The sequence below is a fragment of the Geotrypetes seraphini genome, chromosome 3 (assembly GCF_902459505.1).
Source record: "Geotrypetes seraphini chromosome 3, aGeoSer1.1, whole genome shotgun sequence".
In the NCBI taxonomy this organism is placed as follows: Eukaryota; Metazoa; Chordata; class Amphibia; order Gymnophiona; family Dermophiidae; genus Geotrypetes; species Geotrypetes seraphini.
The window spans coordinates 96,516,575-96,528,791 of record NC_047086.1 but is presented as its reverse complement, the minus strand read 5'-3'; the positions used below and the strand labels follow the sequence as shown (position 1 = coordinate 96,528,791).

The 12,217-nt window shown below is 45.3% G+C and overlaps 1 protein-coding gene across 1 annotated transcript in view; it reads left to right on the top strand.

Moving 5' to 3' along the window:
* Positions 1-12,217, top strand: part of NBAS (NBAS subunit of NRZ tethering complex) — an 852,905-nt gene that overhangs the window by 523,631 nt on the left and 317,057 nt on the right. The gene's annotated exons all lie outside the window — the stretch shown is intronic.

Genomic DNA, 12,217 nt, shown 5'->3' with positions numbered 1-12,217 from the left:
CCTGCTGCAATAAGTATAGCGGCCACGGTCGCCTGTCCCATCGCTGACAGGAGGATGCCCAGTCCTCCTGCCGGAACCCCCCTGGAACCCCTCTCCCCCCCAAACTGGTAATCGCGGGCAGGAGGATGCCCAATCCTCCTGCCGGAAAGCCCGATGAAGACCCCCCACTCCCCCCCAAACTAACCTCCCTCCCCCAACTAACCTTTACATGTTGGTCGGCTGGACGGGTCTTGCTGCCATCCAGCCGACGGGCCCGCCTCGTGGAAATGAGACGGGCCCGCCCCTTCCCGGCCCATCCCCACTAAATCTAAGGCCTGATTGGCCCAGGCTCTAGAAGCCTGGACCAATCAGGCCTTAGGCATAGCGGGTCCGCCCATCCCCACTAATCCTAAGACCTGATTGGCCCAGGCTAGGCACCTCTCCTGGGCGTCCTATACAGAATCTGGGCCTCAGTGCCCAGTGGTTCTCACTTGTTGGGACCTGTGCTTGGGAGAAGATGCAGAGTTGTGATGCAGAAATCTTCTGCTAGCAGGATCAGCCCTTGGGGAGACCTAGCTAGCTAGCTAGCTTTTATTTTTTGAGCTCAGGGGCCATCCTCGGTGAGCTCAGGGGCCATCCTCGCATCCCTGATTTATCAGGAGCTTGAACACAGACTGTTTAGCTCCATCCCAGCTTTGCTACGCGTAATAGTGGGCTGACTGCTTGGTCCTCTCCCTCTTCGCAGTGCAAGATTTTCTGGGAGTTAAGACTCAATCTTACCTCAGTCTAACTGGCAGCCCGAAGACCAGGTTCATTAGTGAACCTGTGAGGCAGAGTTCTTCTCCATTTATCCCAGCTGCAGTCCCATGCTGAAACAGGCATACACCTTGCACAGTGAGTAAGGCTATTATTGCTTATGGGGAAAATTGGATTGGGGTGGGCGGGTCTCCAAAAGTGAAATTTAATGGTTTCTGCAGCCAGAGCCACGGTCCCCCACCTCTAAATCCCTTTTCCATGCAATTTTTGTACTTCAGAGAAGCCCCCACAGACCATTTTTGGCACAGTTTTACTGGTGGCAGCCATCTTTATTTTTCTAAAGCCAACATCTGCCTCAAAACCCCTCAATTTTACTTAAAATCGGCAGAAAGGAGACAGGACAGGAATGGAGAAGGGTAAATAGTGGGGTTCCCCAGGGGTCTGTTCTGGGACTGCTGCTTTTTAACATATCTAGAGATGGGAATAACTAGCAAAATAATTAAATTTCTGTTAAGTCCCTTCTGGATAACATACACTAGGTATTCAACCCCAACCTAAAGTCCAGGTATTGCAGAAATCCACAAATTCTCTGCCCCCCCCCCCCCCTTAGCCTGAGAGCTGCTAAACAAATCCAGTTTCACTTTCTGCAAGCAGTCCGTGCAGAGGTCTTTTGCAGTTGCTCTGCTTCCATTTCTTATTTTTTTCACTTAAAATTCATTTCTCGGAGGCTTCAGTGCCTTGAGAGCCCTTCCCGGTGGTCCTCTGTCAGAGGAAAGGACACAGACCTGCAGTTCCGGACTGCAGCTTCACAGAGAAGCTCTGGTAGATCTGTGGAGGCAGTCTGCTTTGTGCCACCTTTTATACATTTGGGATCCCTTTCCCTGGGGTTTGCTGGCCGGTGACCTTGTTACAGGTTTCAAGCACAGGCTGTATGCATCTGGAGTGAAACCCACCTGGGTTTCAAGGTTCAAGCTGCCTTTCTGGCCCTTACCGTGTAGCGAAGGATCCGTGGAGGTGGAGGTCAGTTGGTGTCCGGCTTGCTAGCAGTCCGAAGATCTTCCACTCTGGTCATTTGGCGATGTTTCTGAGACAGAAAGTCCTTTCTCTCCATTCAGCTGCTGTTAAAATCACTGGCAGACATGGCACTGCAGAGACACTGAGTGCCTCATTATTTCCTACTAGTTTTTAAGCCCGTTACATTAACGGGTGCTAGAATTGATGTGTCTGTCTGTCTGTCTGTGTTTCTTTATCTCTCTCTCCTTAGCCGCTGTCTGTATCCTTCTGTCTCCCCCCCCTCCCGAGCAAAGCTGTCTGCCCCCAGGACACACCTCCCCCCAAAGAAGCCCCCTTTCCCTCTCCCTAACTGTCTCTCCATGGCCCTCTTCTGTCTTCCCCCCCCCCCCCCGAGCAAAGCTGTCTGTCCCCAGCACACCTCTCCCTATCTCTCCATGGCCCCTTCTGTCTCCCCCTAGCACACCCCTCCCCCCCAAAGCAGCACCCTTTCCCTCTCCCTGTCTCTCCATGGCCCCTTCTGTCTTCCCCCCCAGAGCAAAGCTGTCTGTCCCCAGCACACCTCTCCCCCAAAGTAGCCCCCTTTCCCTTTCCCTCTCCCTATCTCTCCATGGCCCCTTCTATTTCCTCCCAGAGCAAAGCTGTCTCCAGCACACCTCCCCCCCAAAGCAGCCCCCTTTCCCTCTCCCTATCCATGGCCCCTTCTGTCTCTCCCCAGCACATCCCTCCCTCCAAAGCAGTCCCCTTTCCCTTTCCATCTCCCTCTCCCCCTGGCTCCCGGTATTGATCCCCTTCTTACCCTCCCTTCCATCCCGGCGTCTTCTGGCCTGCTCCTCTTCAAAGCAGCCTGCGATCGTGGTGGCCAGCTTTAGCGAACCTCGCAGGCTGCTCTCCAACTCGGTAGCACGTTCCCTCTGACGTGATCCCGTGCGTCAGAGGGAGCGTGCTACTGAGCTTGGAGAGCGGCCTGCGAGGTTCTTTAAAGCCGGCCATGATCGCAGGCTGCTCTGAAGAGGATCAGCGGCGGCGAGTGAGGTGACACGGCGAGGACGCGGTCAGGCAGTGAGTGAGAGGCAGCGGTGAGTGAGGGTGGGCAGTGACGCGCCGAGGACAGAGAGCGAGCACAGTCGCGCGCCTTCAGCCCCCGCATGCGCCGTGAGGTTAGAATGTTGCCACAGAAGCACATCTCACGGCGCCACACCGCACAAATTTTCGAGAGCGCATGCGCGCTCTAGCATTTTATTATATATGATGGGAACTTAAGGGGTGGCTTATAAAACAATTTTTAAGTTTTTTTTCACAGTTTCTGAGGGTAGGGTTCAAGCCCCCACCTCGCCAGACCCCAAATCACTATTTTTTTTTGTTTATTTTTGCTGGTTTTGGTGTGAATTTGTGACGGTGGCCATCCCCTTAACTGTATCCATGACATCCTGTTTGTCTATCTTGGCTGTTTAGATTGTAAGCTCTTTCGAGCAGGGACTGTTTTCTTCTTTGTGACTATGGAACGCTGCATGCTTCTGGTAGCGCTATAGAAATAATTAATAATAGTATCTTGGATTTTAAAATCAATCTTTTTTCTAACTTTCTTTCTGCCTTAAAAACCCCTTGATTTGACTCAAAATCAATTGGATTGGACTCCCCAGCCCCTAATCTATTGAATGTGGACCTTGATTGCGCTAGATGGGCGCCAAATCAGTGATTATGTACCACGTAACGTAGCGCACTGGGGGAGGGAGCGGGAGCTTTGGACTTCACCTTCTTGTGTCCTATTGAGCTGGGGAGCCGGCCTAGGTCTGTGCCTTCTGAAGAAAATGTTACCCAGAGGCTGTTCTGGAGTCTGGCGCAGTATGCTTGCATTCCGAGTCTGTGGACTCTTTTGATGCGATTCATGTACCTTAACAGTGCCCTGCAAACCAAAAATTGACCCTGGGTACTCCACAGATCCAAGGAACTAATAAAAACAAAAACAACTGTGGAGAAGATGTCCAAGATGCAGGCTTTATTGAAGATACAATATTTTAATCCACACAACACCCTTGAGCAGGACTGTATTTAGCCTTTGATCCGTGTTTCTTTGTCTTAGGACTGTTCAGGGACCCCTGAGGAAGACAGGGTAGTCGAAACATGGACCGTGTTGGGTCCTTAGTTCCCATTCTTTGGGTCCTAGACATTTTATCATGTGGATTAAAAGATTGTATCTTCACTAAAGCCTGCATCTTTGACATTTTCTCCACAGTTGTTTTTATTTTCCTCAGAGCCCTGCCATGGTTGCGGAGATTTTATTTGGCTCCTCTGAACGGCATATCCTCAGACCCTGCTCGTTTGAAGCAGCCAGCAAGCGTGTCAGGGTTTTTTTTCGGTCTATGGCGTCTGTAGCGAAACTTCTTGTTTGGGAGCTCTCTTGTCTGGCCATGTCTGACCTCGATTGCAGTAGTTGCCATGCAGTTTTTATGATTCTTCTGTCTACCGCCACTGTATTTAATTTGGATCCGGCTGATGCCTTTGATGAGACTGATATCCTTGTCTACCCTGATTTGAAGGTTCTGATTCTTCTTCACATTTTTCCACCTCTTTATAGCTGATGTTCTGAAAGAGCTCCATTTAGATTTTCAACTTTCCAATTCTCTGGCTTTGGTCCTGGATCATTCTCATGTGCCTTTTTCCATTAAGTCCACAGCTCCTTGGTCTGATTTCAGAACAATGTGATCCCCGGAAAGCTCTTGCCGATCTGCCAAAACTATGTCTACGCATTATCACCTGAATCCTGATTTTTGGCAGGACTGAACAGCCTGAGATATATTCTGCACACAGCCCTCCCTAGTGATGGGGTAGTGAGGTTTCAGGACTTTCATGATCACAGAATGGATGTTATGTTACAAACTGTTTTATTCTAGCATCCTCAGATAGTTGGGTGCGTGTCAGTCATTCTAGGGCAGAATACAGTACTGGGATTTAAGAGAAGATTGGACAATTTCCTGCTGGAAAAGGGAATAGAAGGGTATAAATAGAGGATTACTACTTAGGTCCTGGACCTGTTGGGCCGCCGCATGAGCGGATTGCTGGGCAAGATGGACCTCAGGTCTAACCCAGCAGAGGCATTGCTTATGTTCTTATGTAGCCTGCACAATGCATCCTCTGTGGAGGTGCATGTTTGTCCTCCACTGATGCTGGTTGGTGTGGTTGCGGTGCCAGGTGCCCTTTATCCTCTCATTTGAGTTCTTAGTACGTTCTCTGCTGGTGCAGTGTCTGAGTGCCAAACTCCTTGGATCCATCTTTGGATGAGGATGCTGCCTTGAGGATCACCTTCAGTGGCTGCCTTTTTAAGGGCTAGATTCTTGTTGGTATAGGTCTGTCTGAACTCTACTCAGGTATTTCGAATGACACCCTACATTGCTTCCTGTGATCCAGTTTCACTGGACATCGGTAGGGGATCATCATCATCCTCTTTGTTCCTCCTGCAAGGTTCGTCAGGGATACTCATTGGGGATATTCAGGTTTTTCCTCTTAGAAACATTCCCAGGGCTACACCCACATTGCCACAGTTCCAGGTGTCCTCAGATTCCTGTGCAGTGGCTCCACCTCACAAAAAAAAGAGACGAAAATGCCAATGTCGCCAGGGATCGGGTATGGCTTCCTCCCTCGCAGACTGTCTTCTACAGTTTTGTCAGGAGTGCACTCTACTTTCATTGGACACTTTTAGTCCTCCTGTGTCCGCCTCCGGTTTGGTTTCTGGGTTACGGAAAGTCAACCGCAACAGAGTCCGGGGTCTGCGATATTCTGTAAAATATCTTAGTCTTCGAGATGCTGGAATTTGTTTCCGACAATGAATGGGAGCTTAGGCGGATACTCTTGATACTTCCTCATGCCTGAAAGGCTCGGAGGATTGGAGACATATTCCGGATCTACAGTCAGCACCCACTTATGAATTCCTTTTGTCCAATTTGACAACAGAGTACATGGTGCTGACTGTCTTCAGGAGAATTTCTATTGTCTTCGGATCTCACAGAGGTTTTCCTCCATATTTCCATCTGCCCATAGCATTGCAGATTTCTCTGTTTCCATGTTCTGCAATAGTATTTCTAGTTTGCAGCTCTACCCATTGGGCCTTGCAATGGCTCCCACACTATCGTGAAAGTGCTTGTAATTGAGGCGGCTTTCCGCCTATGCAGGGGGTCCAAGTTCACTCTTCCTGGGACAGCGGGTGATCCGAATCTGTTTCGTTGGATACCAAGGTGTGGTGGGGATGGTAGTGTCTCTGCTGCAGGTGTTGGCGAGTTCAGGAAGAGAAGTTTAGCGTCCTCCCAGTCCTTAGAGTTTCAGGGGCTTCTCTTTGACTCCAGACCAGTGTTGTGTGTTTCTTCTCATGGACAATGGACAGAATCTTCATCAACAGATTAGAATTCTCTTGGACTGTCCAGCTTTCTCAGCCTGGTTTTGTCTGCAGGTTCTGGGGTGCCGAGCAGCCCCCTTGGAGGCGATCCCCTGGGCCAGAGCGCCCATGCACCCTTGACGGGAGTTCCTCCTGTCTTGGTAATCACCACTCAGTTTTCCCCTTCAGATGCCGCTCCCCTGGTCGGAGCCAGCTAGCAGCAGTTTGAGCTGGTGGCTGGTGGCTCTTGGCCAGGGCTGGCTTCTTTGGTTTTCTGAGTGGATATTTCTTATGACAGATGCCAGCCTGTTGGGTTGCAGGCTCCCTGCAGGGCTCACTCCATTCAGGGCAGCGGACTCCTGGTCCACAGCATTGGTTGACCAATCATCTGGAGCTTCGGCAGAAAGACCAGTGGTGCATGTTTCTTCGACGTCACAGCACTAGCATATGTAAATCACGAGGGAGCTCTAGTGTTCTCTCTCTTTGGTATATGGACTTTGTAACATGGGTAAACGAAAGGGTAAGGTAAAGATGTCTACACTTGTTGCTTCTGGACCGATGGATAGACATTTGGTTTCTAATGATCTCATGAAACCTTCACTATACAGAGCTGAATCGATATCAGGAGCCTCTCTTAGCTCTCTTGATCGCACCCCTTCTCTCCCTCCTGTTACTTCTGTGGGATTAGGATCAGAAGGTGGTTCTAAAATAGCTTTGTTGGAAGGTCCCGATTCTCAGTTAACTGAGGGAGTTACATATTTGAAACTTCCTCAAATGCTTCCTGGTACAGAGCTAACTGAGTTTTCGGAATAAACACCTCAGGAAGTTACTTTATGAGATATTTAGAAATTGAATTCCAGGATGGAGAATATGTTAAAGTCAGTAACCAATCAAGTTCAGACCTTTTCTAAGGAGGTGGTTGACAAGTTGGGGAATGTGGATTCTAACATAGAAAAATTAGATAAACGAATGTTACTTGCTGAAAAACAGGTTTCTCCAATTCTGTTTCATCAACAAAAGATTCTTTGAATTTTCATCTTAAACTTGAAATGACAGCGAATACTGCGAGGATTAAGAACCTGTGTTTAATTAATTTTCCACATACACACCTGATCTCTCTAGAAATCCTCCTTCGGAGGTATCTCAAGGAGACTTTAGGTTTGGAGAATGCAGATACAATGCAGTTTTCTAATTATTATTATTTTCCTCAAAAAAAGAAAATAGTTGGTGAACAGGGTGTAGACCAGCTTGTCTCAACTGAATTTAATCTCTGAACTTTTAGAAGATTCACAAGACTTGATTCAATCTAGGTCCATCTTACTGGTTTCATGTGTAAACAAATCAGATAAACTTTTGGTTATGAAAATGTATTTCAGAAATAAAGAGGCTAAGGGCTTCTTTTACTAAGCTGTGATATTGTTTTTAGCGCACACAGCTTTTAGCATGCGCTAAACCTGCGCTACGCAGCTAGAACTAACGCCAGCTCAATGCTGGTGTTAGCATCTAGCGCACGTGGCAATTCATTGCGCTCTACAACTGCTATTGCAGCTTTGTGAAAGGAGCCCTAAATTTTGTGGAGATAAAATAATTATTTTCCCAGATGTGGCTAGACCTACACAGCTCAGGAGGAAAGCCTTTTTGGCAATGAAAACCAGAGTGGTAGGTCTAGATGCCACTTTTTTTCCTTAAATTTCCGTTCAAGTGTCTGCTAAATCTTCAGAATAAAGAATATGTTTTTTGGAATCCCACCCAGCTAGAAAATTTTATTTTAGTTAATAAGAAATAAGATCTGAAATCTTGTCTTTTAATTAGGAGTTTACGTTAGGGTTATTTAAGTTAAGTGCCTCATTTAAGAGGTAAAAATCCTATTTAATTTTCTTTAAAAATTGCTTTGTATTGTAGCAACATCCTTCTCTCATATTAGTGGGCTAAAAGGAATTTCTATTATCATGATATATCATTATTTGTTGTTTTTCCTTTATTTTCTTTACAAAGTTCCTTATCTTTAATCTTTTGTATTTCAAAAGTGTGAAAATATATTTCAGTTTAAAAAAATGTTATAATCCCCTTGTATCGCTCTATGGTACAAATACTGTTTGGAGTTCTGGTTGCCGTATCTCAGAAAAAAAAATAGCAGAATTAAAAAAGGTACAGAGAAGGGCGACATAAATGATAAAAGAGTCGGGACGACTTTCCTATGAGGAAAGGCTAAAGTGGCTAGGACTCTTCAGCTTGGAGAAGAGATGGCTCAGAGGTGATATGATAGAGGTCTATAAAATAATGAGTGGCGTGGAAAAGATAGATGTGAATTGCTTGTTCGCTCTTTCCAAAAATACTAGGAGTAGGGGACATAAAATGAAGCTAGAAAGTAGTAGATTTAAAACAAACCGGATAAAATATTTATTCATACAACATGTAATTAAACTGAAATTTGTTGCCGGAGAATGTGGTGAATTCAGTTAGTTTAACAGGGTTTAAAAAAGGTTTGGCTTATTTCCTAAAAGAGAAGTCCTTAGGCCATTATTGAGATAGCTTGGGGAAATTCACTTCTTCTTCCTAGGATAAACAACATAGACTCTGTTTTACTACTTGGGCTTTAGCTAGGTATTTGGGACATGGGTTGGCCACTGTTAGAAATAGGATACTGGGCTTGATGGACCTTTGGTCTGTCCCAGTATGTCTGTTCTTATGACTGGGATGAACCCTTCAAGTCTTCCAACCCCTATATCATGCCAGGTTTGTGCTGAGTGGCCGGCCAAGAAGCATCCATGTCTGTCTCAAGTCCTGGCCTCGGAGGACAACGAAGATCCCCAAATGCTCCTATCTGGGATGAATTATACAGTGGATGCTCTTTATGATTTCATCAGAGTTATTAGCAAGGTGTTATCCTATGCTATTTCTGCCCAGCAGATTCTCTGGATCAGACAGTGGGCACTCTGAGCAGCCATCCCTTTCATGGGCAGATGCTATTTGATAAGGGTCTGGATGACCTGATGGCCAGCATTACAGACCATTGGTCTAAGACCTAGCCAGATAGCAAACCCTTGACAATTCAGGGTCTGCGACTTGGGAATTTTCAAGGTGCTCGAAGATGCCATCCTTATGCGGGAGACCAAGTGACGCAGAGGTTTTTTCAGGGGTCTCGGCAGAGATTCAGTTAGGACAGGAAATAATAAACCTCTGACTTTCATCCCTCCTCAACTGCCAAGAAAGCACAATGATTCCAGGACAAGGGCCAAGCCTTCCCAAATAGGGGACAGACTGTCAGCTCTGGAGTCTAAATGATTTATACTGGAGAGTAACTGTGGAGGAGCAGTCCTAAGTTTTACAATTTTTGATATGCAAATCAGACTTATGAATATTCATTGTGGATGTTACAAAAACCTGTCTCGCAAGGGGGTACTTCAGGACCAACTTGGGAAACACTGCTTGGTCAATTAATATGCTTAATATTGACATCAGAAACTATTTCATTTCTTGTGTTTAGAAATTACTAGTTTTAACTTGATGCCACATACATTTAGTTTTAATTAGGAATAGCTATGATAAAAATATGTTGCCATAAAACATTAATTTTGCTTGATAAACCAAGCCCTGTGTTTTTATGAAGGCAAGGGAAAGTGCTATTAATTTGTGTAATAATTAATAGATGTGAATGAAAATATTTATTGCATGATTGATTTAGATAACATAAATCCTTAGTGACTAAGCATCTACTTTGGATAATTCTACTTTACAATTCTAATTCATTAAGGCTTTTCCCACTTTGTGTCTATTGGAATAGACCATGATGAATCAGTTCCTAATTTGTTAGTAGTACCTTTCTATTTTTAATTAAATGACAAAGATTTGTAAAACTCTTTTTTTTTTTTTTTTACGTTTGCCTCTTCATTAATCAAGTCTCTGTGCACTGTTATCTTTTAATTAACATTATGCACTTGTACTATTCTTTGGCTCATAAATTGACTTATTGCAACTATGATGAAGTTAGAGATAGTAATTACTTTCTTCTTTTCATTCAATATTATTCAATAACTGTTTGTATTTCAGAGCAGTTATGAACTGTGATTTCTGCTGTTTACTGATTTTCTCTTATTTCTTGTTTGATTATAATCTCAGAAATTACAGAGCAAACTATTTTTAAAGTCTTACTGCAGACTCTATTTTCTGCAGATTCTATTGCCTGCATTTCCAACAGATCAGCTTTCTCTAGAGCTCCAGATATGATTGCAGATATATGATATGCATTTATTGCTGAGAGCAAAGGGCCAGAACAGGACCAAAGAGTGTAACAAGAGGAAGGGAAGATTAGGTACTTACCTTGTTAATCTTTTTTCTAGTAAATAGGCACATCATTCTTGAACAAGTGGGTTGTATATCTCTGATTGCTTGATCTGGTATAGAGTCTCATTTACATTTTTCTGTTCCACCTCCCAGCACTCTGGGCTAGCCTCTAATTCCTCAGTTTGTATTCCTCAGTTTGTATCAAAGCACATGGTCAGCCCTAGAGAAGAAACATAACAGGCTCTCTGAGAAACAAGTCTGTTCTGCTCATACTACATACCACCAAAAGTCCAACAACACACAGACCCATAGGAACAAAGCAAACAAGGAAAACAGTGGGACCGGACAATGAACAATCCATCAGAGCTAGCAGGATAAAATCAATGTTTTATTTTAGTCCAGGATATACAGTGAAGAAGACCTGACACAGTACTGTGTTTTGGCGAGCCAAATCGCCTGCACGAGGAGTCACTGTACAACGAATTTCAATGAAAATAACATCACAATTAAATGATGAGACATTAATCCAAAACAAAGCAAGAAGTCACAATGTGTATATAATTGTCAAAGCTGTCATACTACAGCATTTAATGTGAATTAAACATGAATCTTGTATAACATATAACAAGGTGGAATGAACCAACCACCTACCTGGTGCAAACTTCACTAACAATTCTGAAATTTACCCCCCTGGTCTCTTCAAAAAAGAAAGGGACTTCCCTATCCTTGACTTTGCTGGACAAAGAACAGAAGCAAGATATCCAATAATACTGACTTTATCAACTCTCCAGACCGGTATAGGTAGCTTACAAGCAAGTATATATCTCATCATGCCCAGCAGGTGGAGACTGAAACAAAACTGTGTAATAGTACATAATAGGTGCCTTTCCCTATTCCTATCAGTCTTGTTTCAGCCTCAGCAGGTGTGAGGAGCTGTACCCATCTCCCTTGGTAAGACTGTTGGAATTTGTTTAGGGATCCTGGTCCCCGTTTTTGTGCCAGATTGAGCTTGGATGGGCCCTGTTTGGGGGTCCGTCCGATCTCGGGGATGTCAAACCCGGCGGGTCTCAAGCAGAGTCCCTCCCCCCCTTTCCTCCACCTCCCCAACTTTTTTAGAGGTGCCTTAGCAGTAAGCCTTGGCCCCTAATTCAAGCAAGGCATACTGCTTTGAGCGCCAGTGGAGTCTGTTCTGTAAAAAAATAAAATAAAATCCTGAGGTAGTGCTGGTCTGAAGGGTTGTTATCCCTTTAAATTTGCTGTAAATTACTGTATTTTTCAACTAACTGGCACTTTTTCTTCTAGCTAGGTCGCATATGGAGCAATTGAGCACTTCTCAGGGGAAGAGGTGCTCAATTTGGTCCAGACATGAAGCTGGCCTGAAAACAGCTGTTCGGGCCGGTGCGGTGGAGGAGCCTCGTTGGCAGCGGGTGGCAGTGTCCAGGGCTCCCCTTCGCTAGTACCTCGCAAGCTGGCAGCAGTTTGCAGGGAATCCAGGTCTTCCCCTGCCACCCACGGAGGGATTTCCTATCAGCTGTTTTCTTTCACAGCTGATGCCAGCTTTTGCCTGCTTTAGCAGCTGGGACAGTTCAGGCTTCCCAGCTACTTTAAGCCCTGGAGGGGTTGTTTTTGGCAGGTACTTCACCATTTTTATAGACAGACTTCTTCATTTTGTCTGCAACCTCTGGAGACCTTCCCCCTGTATTGGAAAAACAGGGGCAGGTTTCTGCTGGATCCCCTGCTGTGACAGGGAGTCCCATGGGACCGCTGGAGGTTTTTTTCCCCTGATTTAATTTCTGCTTTGTGCAGAGCCTATTTTCA